This window comes from Schistocerca piceifrons, chromosome 7 (genome assembly GCF_021461385.2).
Source record: "Schistocerca piceifrons isolate TAMUIC-IGC-003096 chromosome 7, iqSchPice1.1, whole genome shotgun sequence".
NCBI lineage: Eukaryota > Metazoa > Arthropoda > Insecta > Orthoptera > Acrididae > Schistocerca > Schistocerca piceifrons.
In genome coordinates this window covers 52,687,111-52,704,657 of record NC_060144.1, presented here as the reverse complement: position 1 = coordinate 52,704,657, position 17,547 = coordinate 52,687,111, and positions in this window count along the sequence as shown.

The window sequence follows — 17,547 nt, the reverse complement described above, 5'->3', positions numbered from 1 at the left end:
ACCACCATCTCTCTTTGTGTTCGTGCCAGCAGTCTTGTGCAGGGTATGTGAGATATGTGTGCAATGTGCAGGATGACACGGGTTGTCTTACGGCGCATCAAGTGCAGGCTCTCAACAAGGTCTTGGAGCACTATACTCATGTCTTATCGCCATTCTTAAGTATGCCATCCACTTAACTGACAGTGTTTCCGTCCGTCAGGCCCCTTATAGGCTGTCTCCACTGAAGATGAAGATTTTGAGAGTTAAAATCAATACCGTGCTACAAGAGGGGTTGATTAGACCAACAAATTCGCCCTGTGCTTCACCGGCATTTCTAGTGACAAAAGACCAGGGTAGCAATTTTCGTATGTTAGTTGATTACCGAAGGCTTAACTAAAAAGTGGTGTCGGAGTCGGTTCCCTTGCCCGATTTGCACAATTGCTTCACATCGTTTGCAGGTGCTAATGTGTTCACCATCTTAGATCTCAATCCGGCACATTACCAGATTCCCCTTGCCGAGTCATCCAACCCTATGACAGCGTTTTGTACAGTTTGGAATTTTAGTTCAACGGGGTCCCTTTTGGGTTGGCCATTTGTGCGGCTGCGGTGTCCCGTTTGTTGGATGTGGTCTTACGAGGCTTGAAGTTCGTTTGTGTCTTTAACTATTTATATGACGTAGTTGTCTACAGTCGCACCTTTGAGGTACACTCTGTTCACGCGGAGCAGGTTTTCCTAAGGTTGCGATCGGCTGGCCTCACCATCAACCCATCTAAGTTCACCTTGTGTAAACATCACATTTATTTCCTAGGTCATGTGGTACCTGCAAAAGTTAGTATTGACCAGGATAGAACCAAGGCCTTGCGGCATTTTCCCCCTCCCCAGAATAAGAGAGATGTCGAAAACTTCATTGGCATGGCGAATTTCTTCCGTAAATTCATTGCCAATTTCTCCCATCTTGGAGCCCCCCTTAATGATCCATGGATGAAGAATAGCGATTTTCTATGGGGAGAAAATCAGCAGCGAGCCTTCGCACAGATTAAGACCGCAATTACTAATCCCCCGTTGTTGGCTGTGCCAGACTTTAATAGTACGTTTCTGGTGCCTGTCATACCGGGGTAGCGGCAGTTGTACTGTAAGAACATGAAGGGGAGAGGCAACCTCTAGCTTATGCCTCACGGCGACTGACTGCTCCTGAATTAAACTGTTTTGTATATGAGTTAGAGGGTCTGACCGTTGGTTTTGCAGTGGTGAAGTTTTGTTTCTATGTGGAGCATAAAGAATTTGTACCAGAGACGGACAACCAAGCATTAAGTTGGGTCTTGACTAGGCCAAGGAAGACTTGCCGAATTGCACGTTGGGCAGTCCGTATATCTACCTTCCGTTTTCAAGTCTGACATATTAACGACTCGGATAATGCAATTGCCGATGCTCTGAGTCGTATGTTTACCCCTGACTCCCACGAAGATTAGGAGTAAGGCGAACAGGACGTTACTGTTGGGCTGATTTTGTGCGACCTTCCTAACCTATTTGGTGGGCTTAAGGAGATGCAGGCGCAGGACCTGTATTGTGGCCCGATTCGAGAAACGGTCATGGCTTGGGGTGTCGGTTCCTGGTTATTGCTTCCAACAAGGGGTACTGTGTAAGCAGGGTAGTGGCGATCAACAATGGAGGGTGTGTTTGCCAATTGAGTTAGTGCCGATGGTGTTCTGGTATTACCACGATTCTGTTCTTGGCGGCCATTTGAGCCTGTATACGACCTTGGCCAGGATCCGCGAAAATTTTGTGTAACCCTCTCTTTATTGCGACTTTAGGCGACTGGTTGGGCAGTGTGATCTCTGATTCCGGGGTGTCTCGTGGGCTTCTACATTCACAGCGGGAGCAATATCCCGTCGTTAAAGTTTTTATCGACTATATTGGACCGTTGCCCCGGACAAAGAAAGGCAACTGTTACATTTTTGTTGTCATGGATGCTTTCTCCCAGTTTACTTGGCTGCGTCCTGCTCGGGGGTCACTGGGGAAATCACCACCCAGCAATTGTCGAAGGTCATGTTCTGGTGCGGACGGCTGAAATCATAGGTAAGCGACAATGCACCCGCCTTTCCGGCTCGTGTGTTTAAGGCCTTCTGTTTCGATCAGGGCGTTAGACATATTACCACCACGCCTTATTATCCTAAGGCTTCATTTGCCAAAAGAGTTAATCGGAATTTGAAAACAGACCTAACCATCTACCATGGCCGGTCACCTGGTAGATGGGATATCACCTGGCTCAATCAGGCATTTAATGCGGCCAAACATGAGTCAACCGAGATGACACCCACTGCGTTAATGTTTGCGTATACCATTAATTCTTCATTATCAAACTTATGGAGTATAAACGACCTCTTATCAACGTCAATCAACCCTCAGAGCCTCCATTAGAATCCGCGAAGAGCCACGCAGGCCACTGGCGACAACAGCTTCGATATAACAAGGTGTGTAGACCATTTTCGGGAAAGATTGGGGACCTGGTTTTTATCCGTAACTTGACTGCTCCATCTATCCAAGACACCAAGGGAAAATTAAATCTTAGAAATTGGGACCCTGGTCGTATTTACAAAATCTTGAGCTCGGTTAATTTGCTGGTAAGGGAGATCGCGTCGGGCAAGCTGGCAAGCTGTTTAGGGTACATCTCAGCCAGGTTAAGCAGGGATGAGTAGGGAGGGTCTGTCCCACAACTGGGCGGTGTCCTCTCGCTTAGGATGGCGAGGCTGAGCCGTGGCGACCTGGAGCCAGTGTTATTTTGTTCATGTATTGTTGAGATCGATTGTGGTTCAGTTAAGACATCTTTGCCTTTGGCGTGACTTACCTTCCGAGTTGGCGGGCGAAGCGAGTTGGTTGTTAGCCTTTGACAGGTAACCCTCGAGATCTCGTGACATCCGCTGGGAGACGCGTGTCAACGGCTGCCGAACGAGCGTGATGACCGTTACATGTTGTGGTGTGAAATTGGTTGGGCGTTTTGGCGACATGGGCAGCTTGGAGAAACAAGTTCTGTGACTTCGCTGGGAACAAAATTTGAAGGGAAGCGGTGAAGCTGTGGAACCCGCTCCCTCGTGTTGTATACGTGATATGAAGTAAGTGGTCGTAATCGTGTTTTGTTGACCGACACACTCAGAGCCATTTAAACTTAATTATTGTGGTGAGACTTTCATTCAGCATGGCAGTTTAAATTTCCCGCACATAGTTTATTACTGATGTACTGCTAATGATGTATTTTATACCCAAGCAGGAATAGCTGCATAAAACTTATACATAGTTTTCATTCTAACTTTCAATGAAAATAATCAGTTGAGGGATCATTTTAAATTTTTGCAGCCCTGTGTCTAAATGAAGCCAAATTCAGAACTCTGAACTTAATGTAATGGAACCGATAGTTATAACTTTTCCACCCCCACGCCTCAAACGCAAATTCAAACTTCAATTAAACTAAACTTTGTTTCCCCAATCTTCTATTTATGGGAAATTTTTAATCGGCGGCCAAATGCATGGCTCAATTCACGTAGATAGTTTTATGTAATTATGTATGTAAGAAGTTTTTTCTTGTTTATGTACTAAAACTTGGTTCAATTTTTCATACTCTATGGCTGTAGCCACTGCCAGTGAAATTATTCACAGTATTGTTGTACAAATTGAGAGACAATAAGAAGCTGAGCAACTGATACAATATTGATAACTTTCAATAGTTTCAAACAGAAAATTTATCAGGCTACATCATCGTGACACTGTGCAAAGGTAAGAATAACTTTCTGTCTGGTTTTTCTTTGTTATTTGCTAGTAGGTCTTTTCCCATCATGAGAATCTGTTAGGAAAAGTAATTTGTTAGCGCTCACAGTGACCATGTACAAAATTTTAATATTTCAAAATTTAAATATTTATTCTCCAGAACATGATGGAAATAATAAAGTGCAGAAAGTGGTCAGAGATATTCTTGCTGCATCCAGCCACAGAGCCTACTCCAGTTGTTGATTATCATGTTAACAGAGTGTGAACATTCTGTGAAATTGTTGACATGCAATATGTAACTTAACGTAAAACAAATTTATGTACTGATGTTATGTTTAAGCATATGGTAAGAACATATGGGCAGTCAATAGCAGTGATGTCTTAAGTACCGAATTATGATAATCTTGAAGGAGCCGATGGCGAATTCGAAGAAGATAGAGACGAAAACATGAGTACTACTGTAGATGAATGTGAATAACATGTGGACAGTAATCACGTTGCAACAGCAAACACAGATCTCATTTCTGGTGTACCTGATAAAACTTCGAATGCCAGACGAGTTTCTCCTTTGATGATTCTCATGGGAATGATGAAACAGCAGTTGTATGAGACAGCAGCTGGTCATTTCAGGAATCACGATAAACAGTAGTGAGGAAAGTAAACAGCAGCTGGATCATTTCAGGAATGAAAACAAACAGCAGTTGAATCATTCTAAAACCGAAATCTCTACACATTTGGGTTCTCATTTGAAACAAATAATAGTAGTACTAACCGAACATGTAGCTAATCAGGTTACTGAACATGCACGTTCTGAACTTGCTCTGTTAACAGATACACAGAAACGCGTGGCATCGCTGTTAGCGGAAATTAGCAAGGAACAAAACACTATGTCAGCACAAATGACAACGTTAGTGTTAGAATTAGTCAGGCTTGCGGTCAGACAGGATTTCCAATTTCTTACAGTGAAGTTCCAGAAGCAGAAAACTTTGCAAAGAGGTGAGTACTATACAAACCGAACAACAATCGATGAAAACTAATATTTAGGAACTTAGCGGCGTGTTAGAAAGGCTTTCTGCTAGTTAAGAACCAAAATCTAATGATTTCATGAGGCAGAAAGAAACAGCTTAACGAGGTAGTTGCTTCAGAGGTAAGACAATCCTTACGTAATTCTGCTAATGATATACCCATAGAACTTAGCATAGATACCAACGAGATTAAGTAAACCAGAATGGAGAGACAGTTAATAACCATCTCAGTAATCTAGAAAGGGAATTATTCAAGATAAGAGAACTAGGTAATGAAAGATCCATTTTAGATAACAGAATGTAGGATTTAAATGATCATGTGATATCAAGTGAGTGTTTCCCTAGGAGAACAGCAAACTATTACACTCTGTCACCTGGTTTCCCTGCGTACAATATGGGAGCTGACTAACATGATCAAACTCTTAAAAGAAATCTTTATTCCAGAAAAACGTAATTTACATCCTGCAGTGCTCATACGATCCTTTAGAGGTCAGAGCCACAGCAGATAGAATACATGGCAGGACTTATTGAAGGCGATGGGGCCCTCTGGGTAACTGTAGCTACTGAATAGTGTCAAACATTTGAACATTTTGAGGAAGTTTTCCTTGCTAAGTACTGGTTGGAAGAGATTCAGGAGCGATTGTGTCAACAGCTTTTCAACCCTGAGAAGTACAATAGCAAGAATTGTAAATCACAGAAATATTTTCTACATCTACATCTACATCCATACTCCGCATGCCACCTGACGGTGTGTGGCGGAGAGTAACTTGGGTACCTCTAGCGGTTCTCCCTTCTATTCCAGTCTCGTATAGTTCGTTAGAGAAGTATCTGAATAAGATAAAATATTGGAGTGAACCAATTTCGCATTGAGATGTACCGCCGACACTAAAAATTAGTTTACCTTTTGTTATCAGTGAAAAACTCATCAGTGTATCCGTAATCAGTGTGGAACATTTTCCTTCTCTACTCTACTCTTTTGTTGCGTATTATGAGGATATCAAACGTGTTCGAGGTGGTGAGTGTACCAATGGCAATGGTTAAGTTATCAAAATGTTCCATGTCCACCATGCAACAATCAGGATAAGTCACCTTTTACGATCTCAACGGTGGTGGACAAGTTTTTATTCCTGCATATCAAAATTCAGACCCCCAATTTAATCCGGGGAATTATAGTGAAAAAACGTAGATCTGACAATAGATTCCAACCAGTATATCGCAACACGGGGAGTGTTTCCTGGTATAGTAGTAGTAATGATGGTAATTATGAAACTTCCTGACATATTAAAACAGTGTGCCAGACCGAGGTTCGAACTCGGGACCTTTGCCTTTCGCAGACAAGAGCTCTACCAACTGAGCTACCCAAGCACGACTCTCGCTTTAAGTCCACCAGTACGTCTGCTCCTACTTTCAAAACTTTACAGAAGCTCTTCTGTGAGCAGAAGAGCTTCTATGAAGTTTGGAAGCTAGGTGGCGATGTACTGTCGCAATTACAGCTATGAGGACGGGGCGTGAGTCGTGCTTGGATATCTCAGTTGGTAGAACACTTGCCTGCAAAAGACAAAGGTCCCGAGTTCGAGTCTTGGTCCGGCACACAGTTTTAATATGCCAGGAAGTTTCATATCAGCACACACTCCGCTGCAGATTAAAAATTTCATTCTGGAAATGGTAATTATGGTCAAAACTGGGGTCCCCTGGAGGAAATTCACCATATAACAAGAATAATAAAAGTAATGTTTACCTGGTGCATAACCTAGTGACAAAGAACAAGTACAGACACCACTGGCAACTTGTCAAAGAACCAATGAACATAACTGAAACGGCTGAGGTGTCACGTTCTCAGTTGAATAATTCGACAAAGTAAGGTTGCCCACATCTTGCCTTCACACGTTGGCTGAGGAATGGAGCGACGGCGAAATTCTTAAAGATGTTGATCTTTTGCAATATAGTTATGATACCAGTATGAGATGGGAATTATTAGAAGAATATGACAACTGTGGAAACACACCAAAAGTATTGTTCAAGGAAAAATTATAGCAGAGATAGGCAATATCCCTATAGTTGTCGTTCTAAATACAGGTGCGGATATCATTTTGATTTCCCAGGACTTACTTGACCAAATTAACAATAGCAATAATGTCCCTCGCTATCTCGTACAGAACTATCTACTTGGTAGTGCTTTTGGCAGCAGGTCACAACCTGTAAAGTGACAAGCCTGGATCAAAATAGGAAATGGAGTAACTGAATGCCCATTCATTGTAGTAGATAAATTGACGGCAGGTTACATTTTTGGTTCTTTATTTTCTTAGAGAATGGGAAATTAAGACTGACCTTTCCTCGGATAAATGCTACTTGTTGGCTAAGAGCCAAGAAATTATAGTAGGTCTCTTATGTACAGGGGGTTTACATGGGAAATAATGTGAAGGAATAAAGATTAAATTTGTAAAAACTGAAACGATACTCCATGACGATATACTTGGAAGCAGCAATGAGGTAGAGGACTTAAAACTGACATTTAAAGGGGAAGTATCAGAGGCTGTAGGGATTGGCAGGACCCAACAGAATATTCTAGTGCAAGCATTCGTGCAATACATGTAAGTGTTTGAGAAAATACCAAGGATAATCCAAAGTTGTGTTTATCATAAGGATGTAATTCCACGCCAGACCTAATGCAAAACACACTTCAATCCTTGATCGAAGCTTGAAAATGTAGGTAAAGAAATTAAACAAATTATTAGTGGCAATTATTATGCAAAGGGTCCACATAAAATTATACAAACATCACATGGTAACAGCTATCTTCTGGTTTTACCAAACACCGAGAGAATAAAATCTCTTTCAGGATCCTAAGAGATACTACTCCAATGCTTCTTAATCTCATGTAATTTATGTTTATTATTTCAGTGATGTACGTTAGTACATATGAACTGTTTTCTTAATGTAGTAAAGAATGGTATAACACAAATATGCCTTATTATGTAAATATTCCTTATAGAATAGATTCTGTTTTATTGTGCATGTAATAGTATTCTCTTTAGTTTTAAGTTTGTATTAGTTGAAGAAGAATCAGGGAAATCATGGTCCTCACTGGTCACTGTATATTGTAATTTTGAGAGAGTTGTAGATTTGACCATAACTTAAACTACATCATAGCAATCAATGTTCCACTAAAAGTAGGAACTCTTAGGTATTCAGTGAAAGATACTCACTTGAGAGACTTTGAGAAAGATCACTATAATACTACAGAGATGCAATTGTGCATATATATGTCCAGATGATGCTTTTCTTTAGCTCTTAAATGAATTTGAGGTAGATGAAGAGATGTATCTTGTTCCAAAAAACTTCCCCATAATGCACCGATGAATTTAGCCAACCATGATCCATGCTTCGTACAATTGTGATAAGAAGAATTGCTTGATGTCACAGTGGCTTTGATCTTGGCAGGCAGTTTACGTTTTTAATTAAGTATCTGGGGATAAAAGCGTCACAGGCGAACTGGTGTATACTCTTGGGGATGCCAAGATGAAGTCATTCTTGTCTTTCATCAGCACAGTCCATGATTAATAGTGCATAAATTATTCATAAACCTGGTGTAAAAAGCAACCATTAAACTGATGAGTTTCATGGTCATTAATGTCCTCTGTAGAGCAGATGTAATAGATTAAAATGAATATACACTGATCGCTATGTACAGCACGAAATTGCATGTAAATATTGTAACTACGCTTAACATGTAGGACTTTGTTTACAGCTTGGTTACAAGTATGTAGACGGTGAACTCGAAAGATACTGACGACTAAACGATCTGGACCACTTTATAAGGCTGAGTGAAGAGGGCACTGATAACGTACTAAGCAAAGAGTAAATTACGAGTAGTGGACACACATTGTTAGTCTGACACTGGATAAATTTATTATTGAGAATGCGAGAATTGATGGAACTATGGAACTATATTTTTCGTCCTGATATGTCAGTGGATGTGTTGTCTATAGTAGTGGGTACAGTGCACTACACTTTTGACACGCACTGTGATGGGTGTAAGCAGACAGTGGTCAATTGCAGCGAAGTTGAATTCAAGTTACTGTTGGCAGACTGTTTTTGGAGAACAACAGTAAGAATAATTCAAACTTCAGCACACTGGGGGGCGACTCACAATATACCATGTAAGCTGACGCATTTATGTCTTGATAAGCTTGCATGTTAGCAGGAAATGAACTTTACTTAATGCATAATTATATGTACTATGCAGTCCAGAATATATGTAAATAAAACCCTCATGCTCGTATCGACCATGCCAGGAATTAAATTAATGACGTCATTTGATGTTTCTATGTGACCTAATGTGATACCATATGTTCTTTATCAGACCATAATGTGCCGTAAAAAATGCTGTATGTATATTAATACCTTTGTGCAGTCTTAACATGTACTATTGAGTGGTGAGGGCGAACTAGTCATAATCTGGGTAAATCTGCTGAGACGAAAACCCATCCTCGCCCATGGTATGTGCAGTTTACTGAGCCTTTACCATGCATGGCTTCTGACGCCAGTTCCCACAGTGCACAGCTCTGACCGTCCACCTGCTCCAGCCATTTGCATTAGAAAACTTTCATCAAATGCGACCCATTTCATAAATGCAAATTGTTTAACTTAATATGTTAAAATTATGTACTCATAACTGTGTATACTTCAACAGAAACTATTAAAGGATCGTTAAAATCCCACAGACATTAGCACAAACTTTCTGAACACTTTACTCTAATGTAAATTTGATCTGTTTACTGAATGAAAATTTTAGACATCTCTTGGTAAGTGTGGTCTTTCATAACTGTGCTATTAAGGTAAATTACTTAATACTGAATTTCAGAAAGCTCTGATCAAAACAGACCAAGGAGATAAATTAACATGACTTTAGATTTACCAAAGTAAACTGGAAATAATGAAATTAGTGCTTAATTTCCCTTTAAAAAGTCTGTAAACCTACCTATCTCCATTGGCAAGAGCCCAAACTGTAAAATATTCATGCATTGTACAACCATAATTACTGTACCAACAATACAACCTGACACAGGTGAATGGCAGCACCAAAGAGTTTAAGATCGTGCAATGCCACTGCCTTTCATGTAGCCATGAAATGCCTCCAAATGAACTTACAAATTTCTCTACAAAATAATGGTTTATGAATACTGCATTGGACAGTGGTAAGTATTAGTTTTATAATTTCTCCAAAACATGAACTGTACTTCTGTGAAAATCATAGGAAGGACGTGATTGAATTAGTATCAGTGAACTCTACAGATGGACGAAAAAAGGGTGAGTACCGATGGTTGTTCTCTTTCCTTGAATACATTGAGCCAAGTATGTAAACATCTGCTTTAAGCCACTAGTGTAATTTCATTAGCTGAATAGTATTTTGTTGAGATAATAACTTATTTTATTTCAAGGAGTTTGACATTGTATCCTTTTGATAAATGTCCACAAGAAGGATCAGAAATATATTTTCATTACACACTCAGAATTTGTTTACTATTACACAGTTTTTTATATTAATTTAAACATTGTCTACAAATTATTCTATATTTCATGTATTGTTGTGAATTAAAATTATTAGCTGTCTTCTCGACTTTGGAAGTATTTGATGGCTTCCATTTATTCAGAAAAAATTTAATAGGAAGAAATAAAATGTTTAAAGTAGCAAAACTTTCTAGCGTCTTGAGGGATCCCAATTCAAGGCACACTAAATACATAACGTCATTGAATATTTATCAATGAAATAGGTTTACCTAAATCAAATCGAATGAAATTATTTAATGAAAAATGGAGTTGATAAGCCATCATCAACAAATGAGGCATCATCAACAAAAGCAAACTTTATATATAATCATAAATAAGTGTTAATGACTATTGATGAAAAATATAATCCTTCATTTAAAGTTGAACAAATTTTAGAATTTACAAACAAATGACAGTAATATCAATTCATGTTAAAAGAAAAAATACAAAAAGTTGTAAAGAATTCAAGAGTAAAAATTTTATAAATGTGAGAGGTTTATACTCAATACCTCTAAAATAAAAAATAGTGTGGCACGTGAGTGGGCAAGGCGCCGGTCGCCCTCGTATTAATTTGTTTTGATGGAAGATGCTGTACGACATGCCAAGTGCAGGAAGACAGACTAAGCAGTTGCGTGACTCCAGGTGATGAAGATTTCTGCTGAGTTCTCAGGCCCATCCTTATTTCCGCCTTGCGGGGCTAAAATAATGAGAAGTGGGAGGCGATCAAGTTATTTCTCAGGCTGCATGGTTCCGATTTCTCAGTGGGGGCTCCCTCAAGGAATGTTCACAAATAAATCAGTCATTACACATCGTTCTTTGTATCAAAATAATTCTTTGTACACAGCTTTCGAAGTATCTCAACGAACCTAAATGTATTACTTTCATCCTTTCGATCTATGAAGACAAATATGGGATTATTCCTGTTCCAGCTTCGCATCTATCTCCGGCGACACGACTTGACTGCCATAGCGTATTTTGCTTGGGCGCCACGAATAAAATTCAGAGAACAAAGTTAATTAACTGAATTCTGTCACTTTCATACTACACCATGTAAGCAGCGCACAAGAGTCAAGTTGACCGGCATGAACGTTACGTATTCGATATAGAGTTTCTATTTGAAGTTATATCTCATGGCAATGGTGTAAGCACATCATCATGTAAGTAATATACACTACTGGCCATTAAAATTTCTACACCGAGAAGAAATGCAGATGATAAACGGATTTTCATTGGACAAATATATTACACTAGAACTGACATGTGATTACATTTTCACGCAATTTGGGTGGATAGATCCTGAGAAATCAGTACCCAGGACAACCACCTCTCGCCGTAATAACGGATGGAAACTTTCCTCATGTCAGCACGTTGTAGGTGTCGCCACCGGCGCCAACCTTGTGTAAATGCTCTGAAAAGCTAATCATTTGCATATCACAGCATCTTCTTCCTGTGGGTTAAATTTCGCGTCTGTAGCACGTCATCTTCGTGGTGTAGCAATTTTAATGGCCAGTAGTGTATGTACATCCAATTTAAATACTATACGCGAATCTTGGATTTTATATGTGTGTGAATGATTCAGTATGTGTTGGACGGTGAAAAAAAAAAAAAAAAAAAAAAAAAAAAAACACACATGATTAGCTCACATTGCAGCACGTCCAACATACAGGCATCTTGAATATGTCGGCTCTGTGGCACCTGCACGATGGCATAAGGTCAAGGTACCACCAGCCATCGTGAAAGATCTTCCTTATGTATGGGAGACACATAAACTGATATAGCTGCCTAGTATTGTGTAGGGCCCCCTCGAGCCCGCAGAAGTGCTACAACACGACGTGGCATGGTCTCGACTAATGTCTGAGGTACTGTTGCACGACATTGATTACATGAATCCAACAGGGCTGTCCAGAAATCCGTTACAGTACGAGTGGTTACGATCTCTGCTGAACAGCATGTTGCAAGGCATCCCAGATATAATCAATAATGTTCATGTCTGGGGAGTTTGGCGGCCAGCGGAAGCGTGTAAACTGAGAAGAGTGTTACAGGAGCAATTCTGGATGTGAGGGGTGTTGCATTGTCATGCTGGAATTGCACAACTCTGTCGGAATTCACACTGGACATGAATGTATGCAGGTCATCAGACAGGATGCTTAGGTACGTGTCACCTGTCACAGTCGTATCTAGACGTATCGTTCTCACTGCACACGCCACACACCATTAAAGGGCCTCCACCAGCTTGAATAGTCCCCTGCTGACTTCCAGGGTCCAAGGATTCATGAGGTTGTCTCCATACCCGTACATGTCCATCCGCTCGACGCAATTTGAAACGAGACTCGTCCGACCAGGCAACATGTTTCCAGTTATCTACAGTCCAATGTTGGTGTTGATGGGCCCAGGCGAGGCTAAAGCTTTGTGTCATGTAATCATCAAGGCTACACGAGTGGGCCTTGATCTCGAAAAGCCCATATCGAACATGTTTCCTTGAATGTTTTGCACGCATTAAAATCTGCAGCTTTATTGCGGAAGGGTTGCACTTCTGTCGCGTTGAACGATTCTCTTCAGTCGTCGTCGGTCGCGTTCTTGCAGGGTCTTTTTCTGACCGCAGCGATGTCGGAGATTTGACATTTTAGCGGATTCCTGATATTCACGGTACACTCATCAAACGGTCGTATGGGAAAATCCCCACTTGATCGCTGCCTCGGCGATTCTGGGTGCCATCGCTCGTACGCCGACTATAACACAATGTTCAGACTCAAATCTTAATAACCTGCCATTGTAGCAGCAGTAACCGAACTGCGGCAGACACTTGTTGTCTTATATAGGCGCCCCATGTAATTTGAATACGCATGCCTGTACCAGTTTCTTTGGAAATTCAGTGTATACCTCGCACATTTCAGTGCACAGATGGCAGAGGACCAGATACAAGGCACTGACAGGCTGTCTTATTTTTTGTCCATGACGGGAATGACTTCTTACAGGTTGTGCGCGAAACGTTTTCCCACATCCCGCCCTAAACTAGCACAGTACGAGGACCTGTTGCAGGCGCTTACGAAGCGTGTTGAGGACAGGGTACAAGCGGCAACTGCTCGTTACATTATTTTTACGCTCCGTAAGCAACAAGGACATATATACCGACAGTGGGTGACTGAACTGCAACGCTCCACCAGATAGTGTAGATTCATATGTGACTGTGGTAAATATTTCGTAATGCCATAACGCACAGTGTAACTGAATCTGTAATTCGGGAACAGATTGTAAAATACCCGGAGACTTCCTTGCAACAGATTGTGAAGTTCTAGACAGTCAAGATCCCTGCGAAAGCGCAGCAGTCGGTTTTGAGTTAGCGCTGGTTTTTTTCTCTAGACAGCCGCGACAGACTGGCCTCACAGCCAGCTCGCTAACAGCGGCCCGGCTGGCCACAGCCACTGTCCTCACGTAAACACGTGTTGCGTCCCGCACAAGGTGTAATATGACACATGGTGGGTGTTCATGCCCGTCGTGTGAACCGATTTGCTTTTTTCGCAGCAAATACGGACATTTACAATCGGTATGCAAACAGAAACGTAAGGCAGCAGCTTCTGCTACTCCTTCTCGTAAATCTAAGTCACAGTGTGCAACGTGCTTTTAAAGCCGCACAGTGTCGTTAGTGCAATACAACTGTTTAATAGCCTTTGGGGTGGTAATTATCTATGGAACCAAACTGCTGAGGTCATCGATCCCAAGGCTTACGCACTACTTGACCTATCTAACTTACGCTAAGGACAACACACACACACACACGCCCGAGGAAGGACTCGAACCTCCGACGGGGGAGCCGCGCGAACCGTGGCAAGGCGCCTCAGCCCGCGCGGCTATCCCGCGCGGTAGCCGTTGAGGAAAGGTTCCCAACTCATCTACAGTGCAGTGTGATGACAACAAACTTTTCGTTTCTCTTACTGTTTCGGGACAATCAGTCCTTTTGCAGCTTGACACTGAATCTTCATTGAATTTCCTCGTTTTTAACGCTTTCGAACTGCTTGGCAAACCTTAGTTATGAATATCGCCCCATACACTGATAGTGGGCCACTACGCCAAGACATTCCTGTCTTGGGCACTTGTAGTCTTCCTGCAACTTTCCGAAATTTGATGAAGACAGAGCCTTTCTACCGAGACAGTGCTAATATTTTCGCGTTAGACTCATTTGATTTCTTTAGGTTAAGCATTCTGAGCAATCTACTTAGGTGCAGAATTTCACGAGTAATTTTCTGCAGGCTTAGGCAAAGATATTAATTTTGTTGCCCATGTCACAATGAAAGACAATGAACAGCCACGTTTTGTTAGAACTCCTCGCGTTCCTCAGGCTTTACAAGAACAGGCGGCTCAGGAACTTACTGCTTTGCAAGTATCGTAGCACCAATTACTGCCAGTTACTGCACGTTCCCTCTTGTTTCTTTCAAGAAGCCGTCCAGCAGACACGGGTTGCTCGCCGTCTTCAAGAAAACTGTGAATCCCCAAAATGTCACTGAAAATTATTCCTTGCCATGCCCAGAAAAACTGTTGGGTAAATCGGGTGTCGTTCGTTACTTTACCAACTGATTTGCGCGACACTTACTTGCAAACCTCTATGGATGAGTAGTCGCAAGAGGTCTTTGTCATTAGCTGTCACCTGCGTCTCTTCGAATTTTTGAGATTGCAGTTTGGCAGTGCTTCCACACTCCCCATATTTCAACGCTTTCTCGACCAGATGACTGTCACAGCTCCTTTTTGTTAGCATTACTTGGATGACACTGTCGTCTCGGGTCGCATTCCTGAAGAAAACAATAGCAATCTTCGTACTCTTTTTCAAGTGTTTCCAGCAGTTGGCCTCAAATGTAACAGAGATAAACGTATATTTTCTGAGGTAGAACCTGAGTACTTAGTACATGTGATTAACAGTCAGGATGTTCACCCATTGGTGTCATATATGCTTGATCTTACACCCCAACACAGTTTGCGGGAATTCGATTCTGTGTTAGGAAAGCTCACGTATTAGATCCGATTTGTTCTTCGCTCAAAAATGGTTCAAATGACTCTGAGCACTATGCGACTTAACTTCTGAGGTCATCAGTCGCCTAGAACTTAGAACTAATTAAACCTAACTAACCCAAGGACAACACACACATCCATGCCCGAGGCAGGATTCGAACCTGCGACCGTAGCGGTCACGCGGTTCCAGACTGAAGCGCCTTCAACCGTACGGCCAAACCGGCCGGCTTCTTCACTCAAACGGCGGCTTCCTTGCATCGCTTGTCAGGGAAGAATGCCCCTTTTGTTTCGTTACAAGAGTGTCGGTACGCTTTCCAGACATTGAAAGATGCTTTGCTTAGTGATTGTGTTCATTTTGAATCAGCCAAATCTGTGGTTCTGGCTTTCTCCTACGGCATTTGGGCAGTTTTCTCGCACAAATTTTGTTCTATTGACAGGCCGATTGTTTCGAACTAAGCTCAGCGTAATTATTCGCAAAATGAAAAGGATGCTGTGGTTCCCCAAACTCTCCAGTTTAACATTTTTCGTTTGCTACACCAAGGTAACTGAGGCATTGTTCCCACCAAGCAGTTGGTGTGATGTCATTGAAGTCTGGATGTGAAAACTGAACAGTTGGCTTCCAAGTGCCAAGCCTATGCGGAACATCACACGTCCATACCTCAGCAGTTCGATCAATGACCTTAATCTCAACTGCCTTTGCAACATTTGCACTTGGACTTGGTGGGTCGGTTACTTTAATACACATTGGCTCATCGTCATTGACTCTTTTGGCAAATTTCCCTTCGTGGTTCCCGTGCACTCTAGTACTGCCCGTTCCACAATCCATACCTTGTCGTCGATTATTTGAATCGAGGGATGCCTGAAGTGATTTTGACTGGCAACTGATCTATGTTTGTTGCTGCCGATTTTGGACACATCCGCATCACCTTCGACATTGAAGCCCATAACGAGGGCACCGCCCCACCTGCAGCCCATTGGCGAAGCTGTATGCTTTATACGAACATTTGAGGAACGTATGGACAAACTTCGTGCCTCCCACAGGCGGGCTCACTCCCCATTGCTACTCTTGTCTCCCTACTGATCTCACCCACGTGTAGGGCCATAACCAGCGGAGTCACTGCGTGGACGCCGCCATCACGGACGGAGGCGCTGGTAGTGGGGCACCTTTGTACAATGTATTGGAGGTTGCAGCAGGACAGGTTGGTCTCTCACTAACCTTTAAACAATCAGTCCACCTATCTGATTATGTTTCAGGTTGCCTGTCCCTTCACCTTGCGATTGTAAATACTGGTTTAGCCGACAAAAGCAGCGTGGACGAAATTTCGACTAAATGAACATAGCTAAAAGTTCGTTAAACTATCAACCGTTTGGGATTCTGCATGACTCGCTTGAAAAATGTCTAAAACGTCGTTTAAGTTGGTTTATTGTCTTTAACACGCAGAAAATGTCTGTCAAGTCCTATTTAATATCCCGAAATCAATTAAGCAGTGTCACTGGCTGTCTCTGTTGCAAGTTCACACCTGAAAGCAGCCAGAAGATATTTAGACCTAAACGGATTAACGCATTCAGTCGTTTAGTTGGCCTCTTGTATAGAAGTGCTCGGCATAATGTCTCGTAATCTGCACGAAACACGCCATTCGCTGTTTATGTACGACATGAAATGTTCACACGCGCGTTATCTTCTAAAATAAATCACTCGCAAAGCTCAAACTTTCGCAAAATACTCAATGCTGTAGTCGCTTCCCGTCAACGACATGAGAAGCGAATTTTTCATTTTGGAGCAAATCTGATATGCACGATTTAACGTAAGTGTTTAGCAGATGGCGGCTTCCAAGCGACTATCTCGACTCATAAAGCTGAGGCACAATGCCCTACTCCAACGCGCGGGAAATGCTGAATTGCTTATTGCGGGGTGCGTTAAGTAGCTAACCAGGACTTCTATACAAGTGATATTTCTAATGTTAGCCAATCAGATTACCACAAGTAATATAGACTAGAAATCTCCTAATTCCGAAACTAAATAAGATTTAATGGAAACAAAATACGATTCCTTTCCACAAAATAAATTAGTAATAAATTTAATACTTAATGCCCCATTTGGCTGCATTTACAAAGTGAAGCTCACTCGGACGTACGCAACAAATTCCTCTACTGCACAACAACTTTCTCATAGACATATTTACATAGTTTTAATAAAAATCACATTCTCACTTTAGGTATGTCCTTCATTCAC